Source organism: Sturnira hondurensis, unplaced genomic scaffold (assembly GCF_014824575.4).
Source record: "Sturnira hondurensis isolate 20B ecotype Veracruz unplaced genomic scaffold, ASM1482457v3 Scaffold0016284, whole genome shotgun sequence".
In the NCBI taxonomy this organism is placed as follows: domain Eukaryota; kingdom Metazoa; phylum Chordata; class Mammalia; order Chiroptera; family Phyllostomidae; genus Sturnira; species Sturnira hondurensis.
Genome location: NW_028088915.1, coordinates 2,056,549 through 2,083,801, shown reverse-complemented (window position 1 = coordinate 2,083,801; position 27,253 = coordinate 2,056,549). Strand labels below are relative to the sequence as shown.

The 27,253-nt window shown below is 40.6% G+C and overlaps 1 protein-coding gene across 2 annotated transcripts in view; it reads left to right on the top strand.

Moving 5' to 3' along the window:
* Positions 1-27,253, top strand: part of CELF2 (CUGBP Elav-like family member 2) — a 504,761-nt gene that overhangs the window by 74,201 nt on the left and 403,307 nt on the right. The window lies entirely within an intron of this gene.

Genomic DNA, 27,253 nt, shown 5'->3' with positions numbered 1-27,253 from the left:
CTGATTTTGTATGTTTACTTAAATTTTCATTATTTTCTGGTTTTACTGAATTACAGTCAGAATTTATGACCTTTAAAATACATTAAAGTGGGGTTTTTTTGATAATGTATTAGTTGACCAAGATTTTTGCTACAATTCCATAATGGTTGCTTTATATAACATATAGTTGGGTAGGTGTATACATACTCAGTTCTACCTATTTTATGATATTTAAATCATATCTCCTTGCCCTTTTTTGTTCTTCCTCAGTCAAAAACTGAGAGAGATGTAATTCTCAAAAAGAACTTTTTATTTTTGTCCATTTCTTTTATTTCTGAGTTTTTGATTTATTGAAATGCTACCTAAATTGTCATCTATGTGTTTGAACATTTCTTTAAGGATTGTACTGTTAATAATAAAAATTATGCTCTTTCTTGTTTAATATTTTTGTTTGTCCTAAGTTCAGGTTGGCCTTAAATTGTTATTTTCACTTCTTTTTATCTGTGGTTGCCTCTTACATATCAGCTCATTTTTTTTTGTCTTTTTCTTTGAAACATTTATCTGTCCTTTTATTTCTCTCAAAAACAGTTTATAGTTGGATTTTGCTTTTAACATATTCTTAGTCTTCATTTTTAAAAACAATAATTTTATGGCTTAAGCAAAATGTTTGAACAGACTACTATGGTGTTATTTTATATATTCCATGTTTATTTGGGCCTTACTCTTTCAAAATTATCTCTCTTTTATTTCCCCCAGAGATAAGGAACTTACGGTCCTGAAAAGTAGAAAAGCTGTATTTACTCTAATGGCTTGATTCAGGAACCATTACTTTAATTCCTCCTCATGTATGAGGAAGAATTTATAGTGCTTTTACTTTTTCCCATTCACCTTCTAGCTAATCTTTGAGTGATATGGAAATTCATACTTTGATAATAACTCCTTTATAACTTTTATTTAAAATGTATTAGTTGTTGCACTAAGTGTGTTTTCTTTCAAGAATTATTTTAAACATTCATATTTAACTTTGAACTTTATAACTATTATTTCAAGGTAATTCTGTGGGTTTGACTAATTGCTTACCACAGTCTAGTCATACCTTGACTTGCCCATGCTGAATTTCTTGCCTTAGATTCATCACACTTATAACTGGAATAGAGTTGCACACATTTTTAGAACTGGTACATGGATGGTATATTTTCAGAGACCTTGCATATCCAAGTAAGGCTTACTTTTGCTTTAAAATCTGAGAGCCAAAAAATAAAAAAATAAAATAAAAATAAAATCTGCTGAAAGCCATCTGGCTGTGTACAGAATTCATGAGTAACCATTTATGTCCTTCAGAAAAAATGTTCTACTTTATTTTTTTCTAAAATGTGCAGCTGAGAAAGAGAAATCCTAACAAAAGGGCCCTTCTTTTATTAAAATAGCAAATATTTCAAACTGATCTTGAAAGATTAGTAAAATTAGACAAAGATAAACCCATTATCCACCTTTAATATAATTATATAATTATATATATTTTTTCATATATACTTTAGTTCTGTTTCTTTTTTAAAGAAATAATATATTAAGTTAGCTAAATTTTCAGTCTTATTTTTGTATTGTAATATTTTGCTTCAGTCTTGACATTTAAAAAATCTCAGTGTATATGGGTGTGTGTTTCTTTACATTTGATACTCTTTTCTGGATCACAGATGAATCTTTTCTTTTTATTTTATTTTATTTATTTATCTTTAGAGGGGAAGGGAAGGAGAGAAGGAGAGAAATATCAATGTGTGGTTGCCTCTCGTGAGTCCCCTGCTGGGAACTGGCCTGCAACCCAGGCATGTGCCCTGACTGGGAATCGAACCGCAATTGTGTGGTTCGCAGGCCTGTGCTCAATACCCTGAGCTACATCAGCCAGGGCTGAATCTTTTCTATTTATTCATTTTTCTTAGTTCAAGGAAGTGTTCACTGAATTTTTTGGTCAATTGAATATGCTACTAACTTTAATGTACATAATTGATTTAATTCTGCATGTAAGTGTGTATGTATATACATACATATGTGTGCTACATACGTACTTCTGTGTATATGCATGGTTGTTTGTATACATATATACATGTATATATATTACACATAAGTAAGAAGACAGCCTCTGCTTTCAGAACTATCAAAGAGTCTACCGACAAGAGGAAAACTGTATCAGCAACAAAGAGATGTGGCATTAGACATACCTTTTGTTTTCTTTCTTTGGAATGTGGATTTGCTATTTACAGGATTACCAGGTTTTTAATTTGACCCTTTTTATTTAGTTGTTATTTTCCTATAAATTACCTGTAATTTCTTTTCGGTATCAGCGTGTTTTCTGCTCTGTTGATTCTGTTTGTTTATTGCCTTGAACACACATTTTCATTGACTCTGTTGTTTGTTTTTGCACATGACTTTCTTCTCTGTCAGTTACCTTTTCACACTTTAGCCAGACTCCCTCCCCTCTAATACTTAAATCTCTCATTTAATCGAATTCACGCTTCCTCAGTTCCATAGTCGATAGTTTTACATAGTGATGATGATGGGGATGATAATGACAGCAAACAATGGATACTTCCTTTGTGAAGAGTATTACATGTATTAATTCATTTAATCTTCACACCGCACAGTGCTGTTTTGCTCTCCATTTCATAGGTAAGGAATCTGAGGTCCAATCACTAAATAACTAATAAATGGAAAACCTAGAATTGTGGGCCAGAAGAAACTCGGCTCCCAAACCCCAACTCTGAACCATGAGACTGTACTGTGGGTGCCACACTGTGTGCGGCGCGCTCCCATTGCCCCTGTAGGACAATGGACCCTTTCATTCACTCTGGTGCTTTTTTTCATAGACCCTGCCCCCCACCACCCACATTAAATACTCGTTTTGGGGGTTTTTTTATGCTGATTCTCTGACAAAGAAAGACGTGTCTATACCCAGGGTTTGCCTCTGCCGGCACTGTCTGTTTCCAGAGTCTACCTGGTGCTGCTAGAATCCCTGGTGCTGCTAGATCTGAAGCTTGATAGCGTGTCATTGGGTATGAGCCACACCACTTGGTTGCTGCCTAACAGTCATTTGTCCAGTGCGATTCTACTTCATGAGTCTGGGCACGACTAGCCATTATTCCTTCTTCAATACGTTTCTCTTATTTTGCAGTTGAGGATAATTTCTCCTAAAGATTAGTGATGTTTTCAATTGATAGCTTTCTTTGCTAGGGCTACTCCACTTTTGCATCTTTGAATGTTTTTTTGAGGGATATTGTGGAAGAAACGGGCAAAAAGTGATCCTGGCCCAGCTAGCAGATCACCATCATAATTCTGAAGACTACAATTGTTATTACCAGAGCCATTTGTTTCCCCCAGAGTGCTCATCAATATAGTTTAGATTGTTATTAGCTTCCATCTGATGACTCACACATTCAGTCTTGTCGAATAAAATGAAGCCAGGAGCAAGAAAAAGGGAAGGAAACAAAATGAGAAGAGGGGAAGAGAAGAAGACAGAGAGCGCAGGATCGGTGGAGTGCCCCTCACGTTGCCTCAGTTCCCCCTGAGTAGTAGTGGGGTTGAAGGGTGGCGGCCCTCAAAGTTTGTTTCCTTAAATGCATCTCCCCTCTCGCAACTTCCCTGTCTCGACATTACTTGCCTGAACAGGGAAGGTAGTTTATGTTGGTTTAATTCTCATTCATAGCAATGATTTTGTGCCCTCTCTTGCTCATGAAATTCAATTCATTATTACAAAATCCCACTGCTAACATGAGCAAATTAAATTATTCCATTGGGTTTTATTGCTCTAAAAAGCAATTCCTTCAATTGATGAGAAAGACTCATAATATACTAAAAAAGAGAAATATAACCCTTAATGACAAGAATGCTCCCATGTGAATTTTCTCTCTGAAGACTTTCTTGTGATTGGGGCCTTTGACAAATAAATAAAATACATTTTATTATTCTCTCTTATTTTATTATTCTATTAGTCCAGGTTTTAAAATACTGAATTATAGTCATCACATTCTGGGCATAACACTGACCTTTGGACCATTCTCTTGACCCTCCCTGCAACCTCAGACGAAGTACGCTCTGGTGTCTGATCTGGTTGTGACTCTATGGTAAACTTCATTTCACCTCTCGTTTATAATCTCTGAATATTGAAGGACGGCAAGAGTGTTTGTTATCATTCTCCCTGTCTCTTGAAATGTTCGTTTCACTCTTTTTAATTAAGATGCAATGGCACTGGGAGTAAAAAGTAGTTTGCTTCCATGTTTATATTTTAATAGGCCTTCCTGCGCTGCCCCGAGAGACAGCGCCTCTGGCCACCCAGTAGCAGAGATGTATGCTTCTCCGTGGGCAGCACACACACCTGGGCCCCTTACCAGCTTTTTTCAGAAAGCTTTGTAAACTTAAATACTGACAAGAGGAGCAGATGTATATTAAAAATAACAAACTGCCAAGCAATAAGTGAGACCATTATCAATTTCACGGTGTTTATCTCTAGCTTTAAAACTCCTCATAGAAATTGGACATTAAAGAAATAAAATCTGAGAAGTACAGCATTTTTTCATTTTCCCCAATTTCATTTCCTGCGTTATAGGGAAAAGAATATGTTTTATTCAAGCGGTGAGGTGGCGGCCGCCCGGCATCTCTGAGAGGACCCTGTTTTCAGCAGGCATTCTGGATGTGGCCGGCTCTCTTTGTTCTTTCCCCTGCGTTCCCCTCAGTGGCATGGGGCTGCTTGCCCAGAGGAGCGCTTTCAGACGCTGGGGAAAGCAACTGAGCGCTCCTCCTGGGGGGTCATTCACAAGAGTCCCTGGTAGGCTAGGGTGACCCTGTGGTGGGAAGGCTGTCTAGTGGGTGCTGTCTCGCTCCCCATCACTGTGGTGGAGAGGACACGGAGTCCAGAGATGTCTAAGGGAGACTCATCTTGGGTGGGGAGGCAGGGGGAGGAAGGCATGGAGGAGGACAGGTTAGACCATATGAAATTGCTGATGTTCAACCATTTTTACCTGCAAAGATAGCTATTTCCTGTGGTTTAACCTAACACATTCCCCTCCTGCTGCCAGTATGAGTGAGATGACCTGGGCGAGGACCCTCTCATCATGATTTTCCTTTCCCTTTTCTCTTTGCCTTCTTTTTACTCTTTCTCCTTCCTCTCCTCTCCCTCCTCCTCCTCCTCCTTTTGTCAGGGGCTGTTTGGGAATGTGATTTAGGAATTAGCAAGGAGCCAACCCACAGTCTCAGCCTCTCTCCCCCCAACCCCATTATATTTTGAAAACAAATGAACAAACCTGAAAATACAGCCGAGGTTGAATAAGCAATCATCGCAAGGATCTTCTTCCAGTTTCCCAACCCGGTAACAGTGACCCCATGAAAAATGGCTGTACTGAAACAGGACTTACTGAGAGCCGGAGCTGTGATTCCCAGGGGCTGGCTGTGGGAAAACAGAGCCCCGCACGTCTGCTGCTGATGGAGGGCACTGTGGCGATTCAGAAGGCGACCAGTGACGCTCCTCACTCAGAGCCTAACTTAACTACTGCTCATTGCTAACACTGCCATACTTTTTAAATGTCAAAGGTCAGGTTCTTAGTTCACACAACTCTAAAAGACAGTGTGCTCTCAGAACTTCCTACTTTTCAAATTTATTATGGACAAAGTGGAGCCTACCTTCTTTAGTATGACATGTAAGACTATACAGAGGACTTATCCTGCACTCTCAGAACACACACACACAGAGTGCTTTCATTGTTTCTTGATACCTTGCCACTTCTAGGACATATTTTGTATTTAAATGGCAACTCTTTACTTAAATGTGTTCCTGAAATGGAGAAAAATCTGAATAAATTAGGGTCCCGAGGAAGTTCTGTCTTTTTTGTGAAGATTTTCACAATAAAACCCAGCCCCCCACACCTTTGCACTTGGACACAGGACAACTGCACACTAGTTTTTGTGCCTTGTCTTTTTGTGTCAAGTGATTATCCATGTACGTGCAGGTATCAATGGTTTATTTATTGTTGTGTTCTCTGCTCGTGGGAGAGTATCTGGCACAGGGTAAGTGATCAGTGATTTTTAACACTAATAATAGGTCTTTAGAGATGATTGGTAGGTGTCTGCTTTACACTAAGCCATGCATTAAAGGGAAATGTTTTCCAGGGGAACTACAAAGTAAAGCAGAAACAAAGTTATCCATGGTAGATGGTTCTTTAAAATCATAAGGAAAACATCAGAAGTACAGATCCAGTCTACATCTAGAGTCTAGGCCTCAGGTTGGCAGGGAACAAGCAGAGACAGACATTTTATCATATTGAGGGATTTGTTTAATTGGGAATCAGTTACCTTTTCCTTCCCAGCTTCTAGGGGCCTCCTGCATTCCCTGGCTCCTGGGCCCATCCTCTGTCTGCAAAGCCAGCACAGCAGCATCTCCAAATATCTCTTGCTGGCTAACCTCGAATCTCCTTCTCTGACTGAATCTTCTCCCTCCTTCTTCCCTCGTAAGGGCCCTTGTGATAATGTTGGGCCTACCTGAATAATCCAGGGTAATGTCCCACCTCAAGATCCTGAACTTAATCACTGGCCCCTTTAGCATGTAAAGTAACATAGCCTCAGGTTCCAAGGATGAGGGCATGGATGTTTTTGGAGGGCCATTATCCAGCCTACCACATCTCATGATCCCAGAAAGACCTCAGCCTTCCCAGGTATTCAAATGAGCTGGACAAATGGTTTTTTGTGTCTATAAGCCAATGTTCTATCCATGGTCATTTCCTCTTCCTCTCCCCTCCCTTCCTTCCTTCCTTCCTTCCTTCCTTCCTTCCTTCCTTCCTTCCTTCCTTCCTTCCTTCCTTCCTTCCTTCCTCTTTCCCCTTTCTGTAGTCCCTACTGAGTCTCTACTGAGGACCATGGAATGCTTCTAACCCAAGTTAGAGTTACCGCCAGAAGTGACTTGACCATCCATCTCCCCTTTAACTGTCTAGACAAAGCTATTAGGGTTCACATGTCACCCAACTTGGAGTTCTTTATAGGAGCCTTCCATAAAGAAGTTTAAGCATCATTGTGTCCGAACACTTACTTACTGAGCACTTCCAAATGCAGCATTACGGCAAAGTGCCTCCAGAGGGGCTGCCCTCCTGATACTTACACTTCCTGACAGCGAAGACTGCTGCAGACGTGATCAAAGAACGGTCTGAAAACCAACCAAGCACCGAGCATTTCTCTGCGTTGAGAAAGTAAATGAGTAACATGTTGATGTTATTTATAAACTGTTTGTGGGGTGCCAACCAAGAAGCTGTCAGAGGAGCGGCATTTCCAGACAGGGTGGGATTTGCGGGCAGGGGTAGGACACAGATGCTTGTCTGGGTGTCGCAGCTTCCTGAATTTGCAGTTTAGAGTGGACACCTCTGCAGCCTCTCTCAAGCCTTAAAATCCCTGTCACCAGGTTTAAAATAACCGGAGACTGGCAGAATCCTGGAGCTATTCCTTCCCCGACTTGCAACAGTGTTATATTTTCTAAACTCCACTTGTGAAATGCTGAATGCCAATCCAACTGGCGGAGGCATCTGATAAGAGCACATCATCCCGAAAGCATTTCTGACAGTCAGTGTCACTATGCGTCTTTTTTATCACCCTCCGTTTTACAAGGTATCACAGATAGCACACGAAGTTCAACTATGATTAATAGGACTCTCTCACCATGGACTTCACTGGGCTCCAGCCTATGAAGAAAAATGTGGCTGCTGATAAATCTCATAGGATAAGCGCTGTGTTATGTAAGCAGTTTGGGCAGGCATTTCGGTGCTTGTTATGACATGGAGGTAGTTTGCCACACTCGGGTGAATCAATGAGGCCCCTTGTTCGATTGATTTTGCTAAGGTTCTGTGCAGTGAGGCCAACAGATACCTGTAGTATGAAACCCATGCACACGTAATAGACTGCTTGGCTAATGGTACATGATTGTTTTTTGTTTTCTTTCTTTTTTCTCTTTTGAGCCACTTCCAGAGTATAATACACATGTTGAAGAGGTTTTTCTAGGGGTTCTTTTGTTTTTTATTAGAAATTACTAATATGTCAAAGCTTCTGGTAGAACATAAAGTTGAAAAATCAGAAGTCATCTAGGGAAGTCCCGGATGCAAAGATAGAGCACAGTTGTTCTGTTTCAGCCTGTGATGTCCCAGCTGTGTGTGGGATACTGTTCAGCATGTGAAGTTGTATATATGCATAAGACTTACAGATGAAATGACAAATTATTTAAGTTACTAAGATTCTAAATGACAAGGGACTTAGATGGCAGAAAAGAAACACCCCCAATTTATGGAAACATAAAAAACATTCCTTCAAGGCATGACTTGTTTACTGGAAACATTCTGAAGGAAATTTAATTGTGCACACGGGGTATTAAGGGGCACGGAGAGGGCTTCCCAGTGAATTGAAGTCTGTTGGGGGAAAAAGTTGGGGGAGCAGCTTCCATCCCACACCAGGACTTGAAGCACAGCTGAAAATCATTCAGTCATGGAGCAACGTGCAGTTATCAGGACCGGCTAGGTAAATAAGTTCTGAGGTGTATGAGCCCACAAGTGGGGAGTAGCCCTCCTCCTGTAGCTCATCTGTGCCCCGTGAACTCCTGCCTGAAGCCACACTGGAGAGCACGCATCCCCCCCACCCTTGCACTTGATCACACCTCCATGGCTCGGCTTAGCTCTTCTGTTAGACCAGCTATTTATATTGTAAGACCCAGAACAAAGAGTCATCACCCCCTGTCACCCAAACTAGTGAGCACCCCTTTTCTGAAATCCATTTTTAATAAATTCATTGTTATTTATCTGCAGCATGGTCTGTTCCCAACCTCCCTTCCCCACTAGATTGTGAGCTTCCCGAGGGCTTGGCCCACCCCTCCAGTGACTTTCACCTGGGGAATCCTGGCCTGCCCAGGGAAATCATAGACTCCTGGAGAGTGCTTATTCAGTGATGGGACACATTTGCGCCCAGAGAAGAGACACCGGATCCTAAAAGGGACAGTCCATCGTCCTCCTTATATTTCTAATCAAAGAATGTAACACTCTAAATATAAAATCGTCTCTGATGAAGAAAGCAGAAAAAGGTTGTGGAACTTAAAATCCTCTAATATAAGATGTTCATGTGGGCAGATCCAACAGAGAAGAAACTAAGCGTAGGGGATTTTCACTCTGAAATCCATGGATTTGCTTTTGTGTTGTTTACACCTCTTCCCAGGAATTCCGTGTGATGGAGGCATTTTGCTGGAGTGAATCTACAGGTAATGAAGTTTCAGAGAAATTATATACTGTACTCTCCTTATGGCCCCCTGAGGTTTTTCCTTTCTAAGCAGCACAGTACAAAACAGTGATAAATAAGACAGTGCTCATTTCTATAGGTAATACTTTCCTTCACTTTTTTTTGCGATCTCCAAAGCAAGTATGTATTATTGCGAGTGATTTCTTCATTAAAATGAGAGATTTTGCACGCATTCTGGCAAAACTGGAAATTTCTTGATAAACAGAAACATGAAAGATCCAGGTGATAATTTTATTTTGAAAGGCCCTCCTTGCTTTCTGGTTCGTGCCAATCTGACCTTTGCTTTCCAATAAAAGTAATGAGCAAATATCCAGGTCTAGCCTGAGCTTGAGCCCTGAGATCAAGAACTCAGCTCTGCCTCCGTCACCCTGTGCCTGCTGGCAGAGAAAGCAGAAGACTCCCCTTCCCTCGGGATTTGCGGCAGAAGGGGGTAACACAGAGAGTCCCCTAAACTGGCCTGATTTTAAACCTCGTTCTCATTGTGAGAAAAGTAAATAGCTCATCTGGAATCCTCAATAATTGCTTGAGGAATGCAGACTATTTTCTGTGAACAGTAAATTTGGGGAAGTTACAGCAAACAGAGTCTTCCACAAATGCTGATCTACTTTAAATTGAATCTTCTAGCCTGGAATCAGAAGAATGCAGATTCCTGAGATATAAAAGAATGGGGTCAAAGTAGTGATAAGAAAGTTTGTTTTAGTTTAGTTTTGTTTTTTTCCAAATCTCAACTGATAGAATTTTAGTGACATATGAATGTGGTTAATTTTCATGACTTTTTCTGTCTGGCTTCAAAATGAAAGTAAAATTAATAGTCAAAAAGAATGAGAATAATGGCGTACTGAGACTGAAGAGCATTCAGTCCACTATCACCCAGATTTCTGGAAATCCATGGCATTTCCACATAGCTTTATATCTAGACCTGCAGGGCTCAGGGGTGAATTATCCACACCATGGGGACGGGCTATGGAGGAAGGACCATAGTGGAGTTCGAGGACAGAGGGTGGAGCATCCCCCTCTGCCCCTCACTGGCAGCTAGGACAATTGTGTAGGGCAATTTACAAGATTGACAGAGCTCCTTAGGATGTCTTGGAAAAAGTGTTTTGTGAATATAATAAAAAAGCGTCCATAATTTCAACCAATCCTTAAAAGTATAGTTTAGTAATTTTACTGATTTGGCAGCCAGTCTGATGAACAGGAATGAGATTTTGTTTACTACTTGTACATTTGTTGAAAGAAAACAGCTGTTGAAGCACCAGGTACCTCTCTGTCTTGGAGGTGGGCTGCTCACTGGGGGAGGCGAGCCGTGGCTGTGGTTGCCCTGCACATCAGGGTGCGGGATGGTACCTTCCACGCCATAGCAGAGACGGGAGAAGAAAATGATGGAAGAAGAGAGTGTAGTGGGGAAATTTGAGGTGCACGGTGACTTTCTCTTTAATTTTAAAATATTTCCAGAAGATTAGACATACATACTTTAAGTCAGAACAAATGTAAATAATTTTCAGATTGTCTGTTTAGGATTATTCATAGTGCTTTTCCTGCCTATTAGTGAGAGCACCGGAAATTGACCGTGACGTTAACCCTCTCTGATACACATCCTTAGTCAAAGCAGGCCATTGGGGAGGGAGCAAGCAGAACTTACCTGGCCCTCACAGTCAAACTCCATGAAACAATGGCTAGTCCTTCCTTTAAAGGAGGTTTGAAAATAGCTGTTAGTGTTAGGTTAGTATTGGAAATTGAAACCTGAAATTGGTAAAATCCAAAAGCCTCTTCTTTCAATGATAATAATAATAGTAGTAGTAGTAGTAGTAGTAGTAGGCAACTTTTACTAGATTTCTTTTTTGTGCCAGAAGCACTACCAGTTACCTACCGCATTAGCTCACGTACTTTCATCCTCACAACCCAGAGAGGTATGTATCGTACTTCCCATTTTTCAAATGAACAAACAGCAGTGCATGTGCCTGACGTAACTTGGACAGCTTTTAAGGGGCAGAGCTGGGCCTTCAACCAAGTTCCGACTCCAGGCCTCACTTTACCCCCCACTCTGTGCTGCCGCTTCAGTGTTTATTAGCTGGATGAGCTGAATGAATGGATTTACACAACCACAGGTCTTAAGATCAAATAACCTCTGTCCTCACATCTCAATTCTGTCACTTATTACCTCTGTGGACTTGGAAGAGTCTGTTAATCACTCTAAGCCTGCTGTTTCATTTGTAAAGTGTTGTTGTTACTCGGCCTTCAGCCCTCTCGGGATGGTTGGGAGGACCAGACGCCATCGCGTGTACTGAGTGCAAGACAGACACAAGGTCTCCTTATGAATCTCCCTCATAGTGGTGTCTTTTGCAAGGCTTGTTCTTCAAAATATGTTTTTCTCAAAGGTTTTGTATTTTTCTAAAACACGGGCATTTATTGAGTAGTAGAAGCAATGATATGCAATGGAACTTTTATTTAATTAGAACCCACGTTAAGTAGGAACTCTTAGTTATCTACATTGTTTTTGTTGTCTCCTTGAATTCCACTTTTGAGAGCAAGACACAATTAGTAAGAAAATAAGTGATTGGCAGAGGTTTGCTAAAGATCCACACTGCTCCCCCGGTGTTTCTAGGGTCCTAATCAGAGCCTGATAAAGCAGGAAGCCCCTAGAGACCACAGATGTCAAGTCACTTGTCCAACAGCAGGTCCCTGAGCTCTTTCTGGCATGTCCCCCGTATTTCCGTCTCCTCCTTGGCTTGGTTTGGAGCCCACACAGGAGTTCAGAGTGAGAGCTCTCCAGATCTTCTCCGCACACATGGGAGGTGGACTTTTCTGTTCCTGTAGGCGGTGCTCATTCATGGTGACTTCACTCATGGTGAAAACCCTTTCAGCCGCAAAGGCTGGAGATAGAAATTTCAAATGGTCAAAATGGTTAATTCTCCAAACAGTCTCATTAAGGGTTTTTTTTTATTGTTATTTGGTTTATGGGGGGGACCCAAAAAGTTTAACTTATTTATAAAAAAGTGTGTATTTATTTTTACACATTTAAACTTCAGTCATCTCAAAGTACTCTCCATTTGACGAAATACACCTATCAAGACATTTTTTCCACTGCTCAGAACAGTTGCTGAACCTGTCAATTTTGATGCCTTTTAGTGCTTTTGCCTTTTTTGGTTTCACCTCTTCCACATCTGCAAAATGTTTTCCTTTGAGGACTTTTTCATTCAGGAAAACAAAAATGTCACTTGAGAAGAGATTGGGTGAATAGGGAGGGTGGGGCACAGGAGTCATGCCATTTTTGGTCAAAAATGCTGTGCAGTGTTGGGAGGTGCACTCACAAATCACTCATCAAGAAATGGGCAAATGCATTGAAAGTCTTCCTAAAAAATTCACTGAAGCCAAACACAGCCTCTCATAACACCAGCTGGTGCACTGATACAGATGGGTTCCTAAAACATTCACCTAGTGGGGGAAGACTGTACTACCAGAGGCTCACCGTCCAGGAAATAATTCTGGTTTTGGGGGGTCCCCCTGTGGCAAAACAAGCTTGCGTGGTAATTTGAACTGTCTGGGACACATAGTGAACTTGAACTAGTCATTCCCATAATCCACTGTTGGGCTCTACATATGGCCCAAATTTACCAAAAAACTGGCAGTCTCACTCCTAAATTCTGCAGATCTATCGCAAAGGGGAGCATTGTGCAGGATTGTAGAAGACAAAAAACCATATACAGGTGATTTTTATTGTGATCATATAAGGCAAACACAAGGAAATGTTGAGTTTGTAAAAGGGTTCGGTCCAGTCATTCCTTCCTTTCAAGTGGAGGAAATAATACTACTTGAAAGAACAGAGGAAGTGCCAAAGTGTAAAATGTGGTATCATTTTGCATGGTCCTTATTTTCTGATGATTGTTTCCTCTTGATTGTTTCCTTTCAAACACTCACGCCCTTGGGGAATCCCAGATAGCAGGAGAACAGAACATTCTAACATTTTGCTTTGAAGCAAGGATTAGAATTAACTGCCCTTTAAATACAGCAACAAATTAATCCACTCCAAGTCCCAGTGTGAGAGGTCAGTCAAATTCTTCTTATTTCCCAGATGCGGGCATTTCACACAGAGACACATGAGAGGGTAAATTACTTGCTCAAGGCCACACAGCAAGTTACTGAGCGGCTTGGAAGCAATTACACATATAGAGAGAGATCTTAATTGGTTGAGCCCTAAGATGATAGAAGGGCCCTGGCATCTGACGCCCCCAGCAGTTCTCTGCAGTCCCAGTGGTTGCCATACCAACAGCTGCAAGGTTGGGAGACACCAGGCAAGGCCAGGAGCCAGGCAGGAGCAGAATGCAAGGTTTATAAGGGTACCCAACGCCCTCTACGTTCTTGTCCGAGGCTGCCGGACCTAACACGCTGGCCTGGGTCTACTGCACGGGGTTCCCAGAGCAAACTGAGTCTAGGAAGGTAAGTGCCGAGTGCACTATATGTTACTAGAATCAGAGCTCTTCGACCAGAATGACCATGTTAACCATAATGAATGTGAGTCAGACCAAAGATAGTTTTAACAAAATATGTGTTTAACCTGATTCTCGTGGGACAAGGAAAGTCCAAGTGGTAGATTTTTCATTTGGGGCCCAAAAGAATTGGAGGTAATCTCAGAAGTTTAACTCTCTGGGCCAGAGGCGAAAACTTGCAGCTAAAAGAGGAGAATAATGTGAGCTTTAAAATGGATTATAGAGAGCCAAATAGAATAAAATTGGGATCTGAGCATGAGTCAGTAACGTGTTACTGAGTTTCCTGAGATGAATCATTTGCACAGTTCAATAGCACCAACATGGTGGTTTTAATGTAATGTCTAAAATTGCTAAGCTTTGATATTGTAAGTAGCCTGACCACATAGAGCCTGAGTAATTTGATTTTCCTAGTATTGTTCTAAAGTAGATCCTCCTTATAAAAGCCACAGATACATGGGGCTGTTTAAAAGATAATGTGAAAATCCCTCTAGTGTAGAAACTTCAGTTACTGGTTTATATCAGCAACTTTCAATCATACCAGAAGTCTAGTTGATGGGCAGTTGGTTATAAAGGCTTGTCTGAACTTAGGAAAGGGATGATTGGAAAGAGTAATCTACTGTGGTCAACTAGAAAATGAGCCACCTGAAAAGAAATCTGTATTAAATATGGGTAGCCTGTCAGGCACAATGTGTTACGTGGTAGTCAACTCTCAGACTTCTTCTGCATTCTACCCTGTGATGGCTCCCCCATCTGACCCCTGGTGAATCCACTCTGAGACAGATCCACTGGAAACCTAATATGATTTCATATTCTCTCTTTATAAGCTGGAAAATATCTGTCTATGGAGAAATCTGAAGCTTTATTTTTAAAGAATTTCTCCTACATTGCTCACGCCTGGTAGTCTCTGGGCAACACCATAGGCGTAATCATAACATTTACTGAGAATTGGATGTTGGTTGCTACATGCCTAGCATTATGCTGAGTGTATTAATGTACAATATCATAGTAAATCCTCACAAGAGCCCACATTTATCTACCTTGTTTGGATGAGGACACTGCTGTGCAGAGGTGAGGTAGCTGGCCCCAGGAACCCAGCTGACAGGAGACAGAACCAAGATTTGGAGCCAGGTGGTCAGACTCCTAACCAACGCGACTGAATGTACTGCTGCTGCCCAGCGTCCCTCTTGGACTTGCCCTACAAAGGTATTTTCCTAAGAAAGAGATATTGGTCATTTTGATGTCAATTGGTCAATTTCATGCTGTTACCCATGCTACGCATTTTAGTCTTAACTGTGATTGTGAAATTCAAAGCTTATTTTCCAATTGACAAGAAGTCAGTGAGAAAATTTCTGCTCTGGACAAAGATGGAACAAGGACTGGATTTACCTTTCTGTCTGATGAAACTATTTGAGAAAGGACAAAATACATTTTGTAAATATAGTAAAAATTTATTTTTGAAAAAGGAAAACAGTCTGTAAGGCAGGGAGCACCAGACAAGGAAGGACAGTGATCCTGAGGGCGGAGGAAGACTGTCAGAAGACTGTCGGGATTCTGGAAGCAGGAAGCAGGCTGCTGGAACTGTTCAACGACAAGCACGTTCTACCCAAGAAAATGGAAGAATGACTCTGAGGATGCAGCTACCCATGTGAAGGGCAGAGCAGCAGACCCAAAGGAGGGGCCAGTGAGGCCTCCATGGGTGTGGAAGCAGGGTCTTGGGATCTCTGCCAGCCCAGACGAGGGAGCTGGCTCAGCCTTCATGGGCCCAGACAGTGATCAAGCCTTAGAGAATTATTTTTAGGCCCTAAAACTTAGTGGAATTTGTCCTAATGGATTTCAAATTTATTTAGACCAGTGACCCTCTTTATCCTTCCATTGTCTCTCTTTTCTTTGTGGAAAGGGAGTGACTATCTTATGCCTGCCCCACCATGTACCCTGGAAGCAGATAACTTATTTTTAAGTATCACAGGTCCACACATAGGCAGGACCTTCCCTGGGTGAGTCACACCCATAATCTCACCTGTACCTAATTTAGAGGACTTATATGATGATGTTTGGAACTTTTTGGAGGCAATGCTATTTAGATGAGACGTTAGATTTAAAGTTAGTGCTGGAATGGGTTAAGACTTTTGGGGGTTGCTGATACAAGTTGAATATATTTTGCAAGTGGTATAGATGTAAATTTGGGGATCCAGAGGGCATATTGTATTAGATTGAATAGTGTTCCCCCCAAATCATGTCTACCTAAAACCTCAGAATGTGACCTTGTTTAGAAATAGAATATTTGCAGACATAATTAGTTATGATAAAATCACTCTGGATTAGTATGAGCCCTAAATCCAATATGACTTGTGTTCTTATAAAAAGAAGAGAGGAAACACAGAGACACAAACAAACATAGGGAAGATAGGGGACAACGGAAGCCAAGACTAAAGTGATGCAAGCCACAGTACTTCCGTTGGTGGGAGCTAATAAGAAGCTAGAAAGAAGAAAGGATTCTCTCCTAGAGTCTTCAGAGAGATTATGGCCTTGCCCACACCTTAATTTTGGACTTCTAGCCTGCAGAACTGTGAGAAAATATATTTCTGGAATATATTTCATGGAAAAGAAAGTGTTTTAAGCCATGCATTTTCAAGTATTTTGTTACATTGGCCCTAAAAATGTAATGTGCCATAATAACACTAACAAAAATAAGGTTGAAATGGCTCTATCATTAGTGAGAATACTACCAGGGAATAAAGAGAGTCATCTAATTATGATAAAGTCAATTCATCAGTTGATTCAGAAGATATAGAACTCCTAAACTTTTATGCATTTAGTAACAGAGACTCAAAGTACGTGAAGTAAAATCTGATAGGGAAAATAGATCTACACAATTCAGAAATTTCAACAGTTCTCTCTCAAAATTGGTAGAACAAATAAACATGAAATCAGTGAGAAGAGACATGAACAACACTTGAACCAACTTGACCTAACTGACATTTATAGAACATTGCACCAAACAATAGAATTTATATTCCTTTCAAGTATATTTGGAACATTTAACAAAACAGACCATTCTCTGGGCCATAAAAGAACTTTAATTGATTTTAAAAGTATTCAAGTGATACAAAGTACCTAATTTAACAAAACAGAATTGAATTAGAAATGATAACAGAAAATCTCCAAATATTTGAAACTAAAATACTTCTAAATAATCCATCTGTCAAATAAATCAAATGAAAAATTAGAAAGCATTTTAAACTTAATTAAAATAGAAACACGGCATATCAAAATTTGTGGGATGCCCCTGAAAGAGTATTATGGGGGGCTTTTTAGCACCAAACCCCAATATTAGAAACAAAGCAGAGTCTCCAATCAGTGAGTACAATTTTCACATTTGGAAACTACCAAAAGAAGAGCTAATGAGGCACAAAACAAATAGAAGAAAGGAAACAATAAAGATGAGATGAGTGGACTAGAAAACAGAAAGATATCAGAGAAAACCACTGAGACCAAATACTGCTTTGTTGAGATCAACAAAATTGCTAAACCTCTAGCTAGACCAATTCAGGGGGAAAATTTAATAATAATATGAAATATGTTACATCATTAGAGTTTCTACAGATATCTAAAGGGATATGAGGGGACACTATTAACAGTTTTAGGCCAATATATTTGACCACGTAGATTAGGGGCAACAAGTGTTTACTGTGAAGGACCAGATAGTCAAAATTTTAGTTTTTGAGAGCCACGTACAGTATCTGTCAGGCTATTTTTCAATCTTTAAAGATGTGAAAAAAAAACCACATTTTAGCTTGCAGGCTATAGGCCAGCTGCTGAGTTAGATGAAATAGACAAATTTCTTGAAGGAAATTATTCAAGCTCACTCAAGTAGAAATAAATAACCTGAATAGCCTTGTGTCTAATAAAAATTGAATTTGTAGTTAAAAACTCTTACAAAGAAAACTCCAGACCCAGAAGTCTTTACAGGTAAATTCTACCAGTTATTTAAGGAAAAAGTAATACAATTGTGAACAAATTCTTCCAGAAAATTGAAAAGAAGGGAATACTTTCCAATTCATTCTATGAATGAGACCAGCATCACCATAGTACCAAAACCAGACAAAGACCCTACAAGAAAATCACAGATCACTATCCATGTGAACATAGATGCAAAAATTCTAAGCAAAATTTAGCATATTAAATCCAATAATATATAAAGAGGAAACTTCTTATATTGATGCAGCATTACATACAAAAGAAAATTCACGATGACCATGTGGATTTTATGCCAGGCTTGCACACTTGAAAATCATTTAATGTCATTCACCATATTAACAAACTAGAAGAGAAAACTATATGATCATCTGATAGGCACTGAAAAGGATTTGCCAAAATTCAACATCCATTCCTGAAAGAACGAAAGAAAGAAAGAAAGAAAGAAAGAAAGAAAGAAAGAAAGAAAGAAAGATCTCAGCAAACTAGGAACAGACAGGAACTTCCTCAATCTCATATGAAAACTTCACCACTATTATATCATACTCAATAATGAAAGACTGAATGATTTTCATCTAAGATCAAGATCAAGATGTCTGCCCCTCCACTTCATTCTCACATTGTGCTAGAGAGTCTAGCCGGGGCCATCAGGAAGACTGTACTATGAAGGACATCTGCAGGGAAAAGGAACAAGTGGAACTGTCTTTTCAAAAGTAACTTATTGTCAAATATAGAATATTCTATGGGATCTACAAAGAAGCTACTAAAACTAATAAAAAAGTTAGCCATTTAGTAGGATGTAGGCGCTACATGTGAAACTAAATTGTATGTCTATGAACTATACCATTTATGATACCACCAAAGAATGTATGTGCTTAGGAATAAATGTGACAAGAGAAGTGAACATTTACACACTGAAAACCACGAATATTTTGGAGAGAAATTGGAGAGGGCCTAAGTAAATGGACAGAACATCGATTCATGGGCCAGAAGATACAATATTGTTACGGTGTCAGTTTTCTCTGAATGGATCTATAGAGTTAATGCAAAATCATTCAAAATCCTAGAAGTCTTTGTTGGTAGAAATTGGCTGAAATTCATGTGCAATTGCAAAGGACCTAAAATAAACAAAATAACTTTGAAAAAGAAGAACAAACTTAAAAAGCTAACATTGCAAGATTTCAGGGCTTATCATCAAGCTGCAGTAATCAAAACAGTATGATGATGCCACAAAGACTGACAAATAGATGAAGGAAACAGCAAAGAGAGCCCAGAAAGAGACCTATATACACACACGGACAGCTGACTTTCAACAAAGGTGCAAAGGCAACTCAGAGGAAAAACGATAGAGTTTTCAACATACGGTGCTGGACCAATTAGACATCCATATGCAAAAAGGAATTAAACTTGACCCTTATACTACATACAATAATTAATGTAAAATTATCACAAGACTAAATACAAAACTTAAAACCATAGTACTTTTTTAAAAATTTTATTTATTTATCTTTAGAGGGGAAGGGAAGGAGAGAGGGAGAGAAATATCAATGTATGGTTGCCTCTCGTGAGTCCCCTGCTGGGAACTGGCCTGCAACCCAGGCATGTGCCCTGACTGGGAATCGAACCGCGATTGTGTGGTTCACAGGCCTGAGCTCCATCCACTGAGCTACACCAGCCAGGGCTCTTCTTCTCTTTGAGAGAAATCATTAAGAGAATGAAAAGACAAGTCCCAGACTACGAGAAAACCTTTAAAATTATAATTAGAGAGAGAACCCTTAAAACTCAACAGTAAGAAAAGAACTCAAAAATGTTATAGTGGGGCAAAAGATTTGAGCAGGTAACTTCTCCAAAGAATATATACAGATGCCAAATAAACACGTAAGATTTTCAATATTATTAGTTAATTAGGGACATCCAGGTTAATCTAAAATGAGCTACTACTATAACCTATCAGAATGGCTAACATTTCAAGGACTGATTATATCAAATTATGGTGAGAGGGGAAGTACTGGAACCATCATGAACACATTCTCATACACTGGTGGCAGAGGGCGGAATGTTGTGTGCACGGAACAATGTCTGGCAGTTTCTTAACAAGTTAAATATACACCTACCACATGATGCAGCCATTCAACTCCTAGATACTTACTCAAGAGAAAGGAAATCATACAGTGTCCATATACAGATGTGTACATGAATGTTTATAGAAGCTATATTTAAAATAGGTAAAAGATGGCAACGCCCCAGATGTCCATCAAGAAGAGAGTGGCTAAATAGTGGCATATTCATACAGTGAAATGCTACTCAGCACTGAAACAGAATTCACTGTTATCGATATAGGCGACAACATGTGTGGATCTTAGCATGATTATGCTGAGTAAAAGAAGCCAGACCAAGAAAATTAGTAATGCATGATTCTATTTATATCAAATTCTAGGAAATGCAAACTAGTGCAGAGTGACAGAGAGCAGACCAGTGGTTCCTTGGGAGGAGGAAGGCTAAAGGGAGAGGCTATCATCAGGCAGAAAGGAACTTTGGGGGTCAATGGGGACACTCATTTACCAGATTGTGGCGATAGTTTCATGGGTGTATATATATGTTGAATCTGACCAAATTCTACACGTTAAGTATATTCAGCTTATTGTATATCAATTATATCTTTAAAAGGCAGGGAGGAGTTCTTCCCGAGGAGAAGAGGGGAAGGGGGAGGAGGAGAAAAAGAAGGAGGGATACAAATTTCAGATCTCGCAGAAGCAGCCTGGGAGATTAGATTAGTGAAAGGAAAGTGAGAATTTCCTTGAAGCCCCCACTACCTTTTCCTAATCGGAGTGAGACCGGCCCTGACTGCATATAAGCCAAGTGGCATGTTCCACTGGAATGTTTGCTCAGATGGTTCCATTTGTGTTTACTTTTTACAACTTCTCTGTGATATTTGTGGATCATCAAGGTTCTACCAGTGAATGACTACATCTGGAGCCCAGGCCACAGTTGTCACCCAGGATTTATTGTTTTATTAGTAGAAACATGGCCTTACTTTCTACTTAACCCTTACTGTAGAGAATTTCCAATAAGTAAAACTGATTTATGAAAATGCAAATGTATAAACAAGTGAGGCATCGGTAACATTCCTTACCAAAACAGTGTCCGAAGGGCCCCTTTAAATAAGAAACCTTCTTCAGGGTACTTAAAATTGATGCAAAGCATTAAAAAATTGGCTTTATACGCATTCCAGGAAACTATCTGCATCTTTTTGGGGGGGTTGTGGGGGTGTAGTTGTGTTGTTTTTATTACCAAGTAGTGTCCATACAGTTGTAGGGAGTTAAAATAAAAAAGATCTGAAAGTGCATTTTATATAAAAATCGTATCAGAAGCAGAAATGATATACCACAGATGAGCATAATGCTAGCTGTCTCTTCAAATTTATACATTACGAACACTGTCTGCATACTGTTAGACCAGCCTTATCAAGTGAAAATGAATTTTTGAATAAGCTGCATTTTCTTTGAACACACCTCTCTATCCATAGCTCTCCACCCTGTATTCCCTGAAACTCCCCCTGGCAGCCTTTGGGGAAGGTAGACCTGGGAATAGAGCTGTATGCGCCATGCTGCTGAATAGCCTGCAGAGGGGCCTTTGGAAATGTCCATAGTGCCCCAAGCGGACAGGAGGCCCGCTCTGCTGTGCAGCTGTTGGGAGACGACTGAAGCTCACTGTGGCCTTGCCAGGGGTGTCGATCCCCGGGCTTCTGCATGCCCCAAACAATGAGTGACCCTCTTGATTTGTGGCTGGACCTGGCTCGGCTGCGGGTGCAGTAAGTGTTCTTCGACAGCCCCACAGGCGAAGGTCGCAAGGGGGAGGCAGGGTGCACGTGGAACACTGAACTGCCCCCTGTGCCATCTTGGATAGGAGCCTGCAGACCTCCCCACCTCCTGTGCTCTCAGGGAACTGGACAGAGAGTCAGTCCTCAGCTCCTAATGCCCTTCAGGACATGCCGCAATCAGGTGGCACTTTTATCCCTGGAGAGCTGGACACTCTGCTGCTGCTGCCCTGGAAATGACACCCTGCCCTCTGGGCCCTCACGTTGGCTGGGTGGCCCTTTAAAAACAAATTTTATGTGTGAGACTGAAATTTTCTATGTTCACCACCCGCCTTTCCTCAGAGGCACCACTTACCCACCTGCCGAGTTTCCTTCCACGCCTGTTTCTATACTTTTTTCACCCAGATGTACCCGTGGTACACTGTGTTCTGCGTTTTAGACATCACCTGTGTAAAACCCAAGGTATTATTCTGAAACCTATTCTTTTTATAATTCAACATGCCTTAGAATTTTGTCCATTTTAGAACATAGATGACCACCTCTTTCTTCCTACCCCCTCCCATACATATTCCACTGTGGATATAGCCCATCAGTTTATTTAGCCATTAACTTATTTGGGGGCATTTAGTTTGTTCAGTTATACACAGTGCTGTGATGCATGGCCATGTCATGACTTCTTGTGCATTTGGGCGAGGGTAGACACCAGGAGTAGTTTAAAATAACACTTAACCCTAAACCTGAGCCTGCAAACTACCATCTGACCCCTGTATCTGCTCTCAGTCACTCCAACACCTACAGACCTTTTCCATAGAAAGCATCTATGTCTGGGAACCAGTAAGAGAAGCTTACAGATCTACAGGTAAAGTTGGGGAGTGAAATTTCTTTTCTGAGATCCTTGTTTCTCTCATTTTGGCTGTTACATTGCTGTGGAGATCCAGGCAGATTATCATCCTGTTTCTGGTTTCCCCTGATCATCATTAGCCACATGTTGCTTTGTTTTCTTGGTTTAACTATTTATTTTAGAGTTGGACAGACCTGGGTTCAAATTTTATGTGACTTCTCTAAGCCTTAATTTCCTTATCTTAAAAATGGGCATTACAATAACTAACTAACAGTTGCGGAAAATAAAAGAAAACTTATGTAAAGTGCTAAACAAAGCAATTAAAAGATAGGAAGTAGGTAGTAATTGATGGGTGTTATGGGATAAATGATGAAGTTTTACAGTATAAATCACATCCAAGCCAATTTCAGTACTTTGAATACTGAGGGATTTTTTAACAAGAGTAACTTTTCCATGTCTTAGCATCTTTGATACTAATGAGTGGGATTCCTTTTATCCACACCCCTACACACTCACACAATTATACATGTCCTTTTAGGCTTATGCTTATTTCCTTTAAGATTTGGTCTAAGTTTTTTAAGCTATTGGATAATCTCAAGGTTGTAAAGAACCTTAAAAGATGAATTGTTCCAACCCCTGACCCCATTCCCAGATGCACAGCCTCTGTCTGACAGTTTATATCCCAGGACAGCTAATTCAACCGGATAAGTGGGGAAAATATCCTTAATTTCCAGAGTTGTATTGCCTAATTTTCTTCTATGTTCAAAGTCATCCAGGTGATTAATTTTCAATTATGCCCAATATAAATGGGAAAGACCTGGAAAGAAAGAAACCTCTTCATTGATTCAACATCTTCAATTTATTGAGAACTTTACGGCAGCCACTCTCTGCTCTGGCTGCTGGTGATAGAGGGGGGTGAGAGACCACCCCTGCCAGCATGGACTTTACAGTCTAGCAGGGGAGACAGTGATAACGTGGCATTGGGTTAGAGTCTAGATTCATGAGATGGTAGCATTTCGCTGATCCTAATTAGACACTGACCCCATAAAGCTGATATTGACTGTGCACTCTACTAAACGAGAGGCAGATTTGTAACAATGCGGAGACTTCTTTGTTTTGGTACTGCGTAGTTTGGGCCTTGCATAAATATATAGTAAGTAAACAAAGAGATAATGTGCTATAATAGAGAACTAGAGAACATACCCCTATAACACAAGCAGTTTTTTTTCCAAAAATCTTGAACAAGAAAACAACATACTCTATAAATATAGCATTTCTATTTTTTAAATTATTATTAATCCTCCCCTGAGGGCATTTTTTCATTGCTTTTTAGAGAGAGAGGAAGGAGGGGAGAAGGAGAGAAACATCATTGTGAGAGAGAAACATTGATTGGTTGCCTTCTTGTATACACCCTGGCTGGGAATCGAACCCACACACTTTCGGTCTACAAGACAATGCTCCAACCAACTGAGACATACCAGCCGTGGCTAGCATTTCTTTTTCATTAAAAGACACTACACACACATACACACACTTATGTATGTGCATGTACATATACACCTACACAACTAAAAGGAGAAATTTTTTTATAGCTTGCAGCAGGCCTAGAGATTTAAATACTGAAACCTTCAATTTGTACCGATAATTCATATACAGCAATACGGGGTGAAAAAGGTTAATGATGGAATTTTTTTAAGTATGTTCCATTGACTATAAATGGCAGATCTGACAGTTAAAATGAAAATTGTTCCTGAAGAAACTTTAGTCAAACTAATTATTGGAGACGTTATAAGGATATATAATTATATTCTTCACCTTTAAAAAAAGTTTTATTACAAATGTGCTTTTAAAGAACAAGTAGAGAAATAAAAGCTGTAATTGTTCTTAATTATAGCTAACTGTAATTGCACTGAATTGCAATATGCTGAATATCACCAACGGCTAGAGAAACCCTGGCATATAGACAGTGCACCCACTTTCGTGAGATGAAGTATAGTTTTATGGATATTCTGTTATCTATAATTTAGCTCTTTTACTGTCGATTCTATTTCTGTTGGTTTTATTTGATTTTTTTGAAGTTATTATAGAGACATAATTGTCACCCATGAATGTGCAGAAGCCTGGAGGTTTCATCTGGGGTTAGTTCAGAATTCCCATTGACACAGAAACGACATACTCACGATTGTTAAATGAGCGGAGTGGACATGACCCACCATGGCTGAATACACAGGTTTGAATCTCCAGAGATAGTGATAAAAACCACATTTAATTTACTCAGCAGGGTCCAAGAAGTGACCTGGAAAATACCAAGGATCTACAACGACCCCTCTGCAGATACCACCCAGAGTCACATTATTTCAAATGGGTAAATTTAAGTAGGGTGATCGGGTCCCGTGAGTGGGAGTTTTCATCTGGCTCCTTCTTTGTGCTCCGAACTCAAGTCGAGGTCTGTCTCTGCCCAGGTGTCTGACACTCTGCCTGCCTTTGTGGTGAGAAAGGCTAAGCCTGAGTCCTGAGCCAGTGTTTTATCAAGAACTCTTGAACCTCATGGCACCCCGCTTTACTCTTCTGTGAAGTGAGATGATAGCATCATCCTGTTCTTCACTGAGGACTGCAGATTTTTAAATGAATATACTATTGGAGAAAAGAAGTAGCTTCTTTAACTTCAGGAGAAAGAAACATTTTGTTATGTTTTTATAGCTACTGTTCTGAAAAGTAAAAATTAATAAACAAAGACAAGATTCCCCCAAATCATATCAGAATAAACCTTATTACTTTTTGATTTCCATGAATGGCTGCTGTGAGCTTTCAACCCCATAACCAGTCAGCCTTGACATAATTTCTGGTGCATTTTTTAATTTGAAAAAGGTTGGGGGCAGCTCTCAGTGCCTTGGCTGACCCCCATGCCCCACTGAAGGTTGGAGGTTGGGACCAGGTAGACCGAAGCCCTCTGAGGGGATGTGCTTTTGGCAGAGCTCACAGCTACACCATTCCCCAAATAGAAGCATGTATGTCCCCTACTTTGGGGATACAGACCAGGAGTCCAGGAACTGGTGTACCCCGACTTCCATTTTTTTCATTCTCACTTCATCCTACCTAGAGTTTCACTGTGGCTGTCCAAAGCCACCTTCTTCTCCCTCAGTCCTCCAGGTGTCGCGGGGCCCACAGCTGCCCTCCCCCAGGCCACACCCTGACCTGGAAAAGTGCATAAAGCCCTGGGAGTTCTTACATCGGCTTCAGACTGGACCATCGTTTTTGTATTTTACATTCTTGGGAAGGACAGCAACTATTAGAAAAAATATGCTTCCTCTTGCTAAAATCTGCTTTCTCAGTCACGACTTTGGCATTATTGTATGAATGAACTCTCTGTATTTGTTTTGCCAAAAACCTCTCCAACAGGGAATCGACCCTGGTGTGGGAGCAGACACAGTCTCCTCCTGCTGCCTGCACAACTGGACCTCCGCCTGCGTGGGCCTTTGTCCTGGTGGCCTCCCCACAGGACGGCCAGCCTCCTGAGGGGGGACCCCTGTTTATTCACTCCCTGCTCAACCCCAACACAGGGAAACTGGCACATAGTAGGAGCTATAGAAATATCCGTTTGGCAAGGTAATAAATAAATGCTAATAAGTATGCTAACGAATTCAGTAACCAATACTTTCAGCTGATGGATTAGGCCATTAGTCAAACATAACATTACAGGTTGGTATTTGCAAATCCCCCTTTGATCCAGAAATTCTCAGGCATGGGGATGATTGTCCACCATTGAAAGAACTTACAGGTAATAGTATGTCTCTGGGAGCTAATAGAGAAAAATTGGTCTTTATAGGAAAATGGACCTCCTTTCAAACTTATATAACCAAGAAAACATTTATTTGGATTAATAATTTTTGTTACATTTTTACTGATAAAGCCCACTTGTGAATTGCAGAGCAGCTGCGAGCACCATCATTATTAAATGATGAAGCAATATTAAATGCAGAGTCATTTAGGGACCTAGTACCCCCTTTCCCTTGCAGAAACATAGTTTTTGAAGAAAACACACCTCTTTTGTTTTCATTTTTGGGGAGATGTTAACAAGGCTTTGAACACACACACACACACACATACAGCCTGTCGTGTACACTGTCTGTGGTTTGGTTGTTTTTGCCTTTGCTTTTCTGTCTCTGAGAGCGCAAGTTGTTCCATAAAACGGAATGTGCTGCTTCCGTGACTGTCGCTCAGGACTGGTTACCTTGGCCATTGCTAACATCTAAGTAAGGCAGGTTTGATGAGCAGGAATTGCTCCTACTGGCCGGACTCAGGTCCTTCCTTGATCACATCCTTTGACTGCAGTAGAGTCACCACATTTAACCCAGGGAAACTCCAGTGTGCACGGAGACGCACTCCCCTCTTCCTAACCCACGAGCAGTGTCTCCACTACAGGCACATTTCTCAGCCAAGTGCCAAAATGACATTTTGAAACAAAACAAAAGCCTTTACCACCACCTGGAAATGGTGGGACAGCAATGCTATTTAAACAGCGCCTCCTGCCTCCCACCCCCAAATGACAGTCAGCCAGATGGGCTGGTTTGACGAGCTGATTAACAGATTCCTTGAGCAATTTTATTTTCAAGGCAGTTGAGCACAGGAATACAAAGGCACACAATAGTGGCCGTTTTTTACAGGGAACACTAAAACACTCTAAAGGCTAGATACATCAGCTTTTAGGTTAAATTAATCTTAGTGCTGCAAGTTTTCTGATATCCCAGATCACAGGCAGGCCTGCTGCCTCATGTAGGTCGCTAGTTCTAAATCAGTGGTCCCCAACCTCAGGGCTGGAACCTGGCCTCACAGCAGGAGGCGAGCTTGAATGCA